The following is a 3,035-nucleotide window of genomic DNA, read 5'->3' as shown; positions in this document are numbered from 1 at the left end:
GAATAATTTAATACTTTATTTTTTAAAATTTAGCATTTAAAAATTCGGATTGTTGCTTTTTTTAAAAGGTTGCAAGGTGTTTCCGGGCCTATATATCTTTTAACTCTATGATGCAGGTGACGTATTCCCCCCCCCCCCCCCCCTCCTCATCGCCGTTAGTACATATAGAGCCGTTAAAGTCTCCCCCCAAACCTGAACCGTCCTCCGCTTCTCTGCTTGGTACGGGTGAGCTGTGTGTTTAACTGGAACATCCTCCTGTTAAAAAAGCCCTTACAGTTTTTATACCTTAAAAAAAAAATATATTATATATATATAAAGTAGCCTAAATTGTCCTTAGTTGTGTGTGTGTGGTCTGTTGGTGACTGTGTTGTGTCTCTTGTCTTGGGGTGTGTTGTGTGTGTGGTGTGTGTGTGGGTGTCTCTGCCATTGACGTGTGTGTCTCTGTCGGTGACTGTGTGGTCATCTGTCGGTGACTGTGTGTGTGTGTTGTTCGGTGACTGTGTGTGTGTGTTTGTCTTTCGGTGACTGTGTGTGTGTGTGTGGTTGTTGGTGACCTGTGTGGTGTGTGTGGTATTGGTGACTGTGTGTGTGTCTGTGTCTGTCGGTGACTGTGTGTGTTTCTGTCGTGTCAGTGACTGTTTGTGTGTCTGTTCGTGTCGGTGACTATGTTGTGTCTGTCGGTGACTCTGTGTGTCTGTCGGTGATCTGTGTGTGTCTCTGTCGGTGACTCTGTGTGTGTGCTTTCGGTGACTGTGTGTGTGTGTGTGTGTATGTCGATGAATGTGTGGAGATGTGCTGTGTGGGTGCTGTCTTGACTGGTTTGTGTGGGTCTGTCGGTACTCTGTGTGTGTGTGTCAGTGTATGTATCTTCCTGTGTGAGTCGTCGGTGACTGTGTCTCTGTGTGTGTCTGTTGTGTAGTGACTGTGTGTGCGCGTGTGTGTTTTGTGTGTTAGTGTCTCTAAATAGAAGTGTAATAAAAATATATATCTTCTGTTACTACAATAACCGTTTATATCTGATCTATCTCTCTCTATATATATATATTATCCACTCTATCTATCTCGTTTATTACCATCTGCTGCTAGATAACAGTGTACATGTGATAATGTGATAAATATCAGCTCACGACAGTATGTTTATTTATGTAAGGTTTGTGTTGTTGAATACACAGAAGAAGAATGAACCATAAAGCGGTCTGATAGAAGATCACAGACAACAGGATGTGTTCTTTAATTCTCTCATCAGGTAAGAAGACATCAGCTGATCCATGCTGCTCATATTTCTTGTTTTTAATGAAACCTATCTAATCATGTCTCTCTCCTGATTGGAATTCAGGTAGATCTACAAAAGTAAGAGCCATTTTTATTCTCTTTGATTGGCTGTTTTCTGAGTTAGCCGCTGTGCTATCTATCAATCTAATTATCTATCTATCTATCATATCTATTATCTATCTCATCTATCTATCTACTCTACTATCTATACTATCTATATCTATCTAATATCTTAAGCAAATCTCTCTATCACCTATCTCTCTCTAGTTTGTACAATATATCAAATTTTGATCAGGATTTTGTCTACCATGACGAAATCTGCTTAATGAGCGACAATTTTAAATGCATCATTCCATTCATAGAACGCTCCAAGTTTATTTGCAAAGCCAATCTACCGCTCCGTAACCCCTGTCTGATCATGAGCCAGTCAGAGTTGTCCCCTGCACCGCGCAGCTTAGTTTCTAGATGGAGACAGTCACGGAGAGTACCTGAGGGAAATTCCAAAACGATAGCAGCAATCTCTCTCTCTCTCTCTCTCGTCTCTCTCTCTCTCTCTCTCTCTCTCTCTCTCACTCTCACACACACTCTCTCTCCAGGGGTCTCAGACGGCAACCAATGGTTGCATTTCTGCGTCCATTAAACGTGGAAAAACATAAAGTGCCATTAAAATGGTCTGATGAAATAAATAAAACTGGCTAAAAAAGATATCCACATACAAGATTAAAAGTTATAGTGAGTTGAAATTATAATTATAATTTTAATAGGTTGTGCGGGGGGGGGGGGGGGGGGGGGTGTTGGGAGGGGAGAGGGAGTTTAATTTCTTTAGTGTTGGGGGGGCAATGTGCTCTAGTGAAAAAGTTGTCTGGAGCCCTGCTTTCTCTTTCTCACTTTCTCACTGGCTTTTCTCCCTTTTATCTCTTTTTCTGTCTATGTCTTGATCTCTATATTTTCTGGCTGTGTTTTACTTTAACAAATCTTTTGGAGGTTAATCTTATATTACACACACCTTTCACTGAGACTGACAACTTTGGCTCATTCCTGAGAAGCTAGTTTTCTCCTCTGAAAACATGACTCCCTTATTTTTCTGGCGCCGGCTTCCTACCTCTGATTATCTCTGTCATGGCCGCCGTGCCTTCCTATATGTTAATCTCTCTCATGGCCGCCGTGCTTCCTATATAATTATCTTTGTCATGGCCGCCGTGCCTTCCTATTCTGATTATCTCTCTCATGCCGCCGTGGCCTTCCTAGCTTGATTACTCTTCCCTCATGGCCGCCGTGCCTTCCTATCTCGTGATCATCTCTGTAATGGCCGCCGTGCCTCCTGTCATAAATATCTTTGGCATGGCCGCGTGCCTTCCTATCTCTGATTATCTCTGTCATGGGCCCGTGCCTTCCTTCTCTGATCATCTCGGTTAATTGCCGCCGGTGCCTTCTATCTCTGAGCATCTCTGTACTGGCCGCCGTGCCTTCCTACTCGGATCAGTCTCTGTACTGGCCGCCGTGCCTTCCTGTCATAAGTATCTTTACAGGGGTTTACGGAGCGGTAGATTGGCTTTGCAAATAAACTTGGAGCGTTCTATGAATGGAATGATGCATTTAAAATGTCGCTCAATTAAGCAGATTTCGTCATGGTAGACAAAATCCTGATCAAAATTTGATTAATTGTACAAACCTAGAGAGAGATAGGTGGATAGAGAGATTTGGCTATAGAGATTTAGATAGATAGATAGATAGATAGATAGATAGATAGATAGATAGATAGA

The 3,035-nt window shown here is 42.3% G+C and overlaps 1 long non-coding RNA gene across 1 annotated transcript in view; it reads right to left on the bottom strand.

The window, feature by feature from the left end:
• Positions 1–341: 341 nt before the first annotated feature.
• The window catches only part of LOC116705681 (uncharacterized), a 19,480-nt gene continuing 16,786 nt past the window's right edge, over positions 342–3,035 (bottom strand). Inside the window, exon 4 of the long non-coding RNA XR_004335992.1 lies at positions 342–352. This is a non-coding gene — a long non-coding RNA (uncharacterized LOC116705681). The remainder of the gene's footprint in view (positions 353–3,035) is intronic.

The sequence above is a fragment of the Etheostoma spectabile genome, chromosome 17, assembly GCF_008692095.1.
Source record: "Etheostoma spectabile isolate EspeVRDwgs_2016 chromosome 17, UIUC_Espe_1.0, whole genome shotgun sequence".
Classification (NCBI taxonomy): domain Eukaryota; kingdom Metazoa; phylum Chordata; class Actinopteri; order Perciformes; family Percidae; genus Etheostoma; species Etheostoma spectabile.
This window is presented reverse-complemented; position numbering and strand designations above follow the sequence as displayed.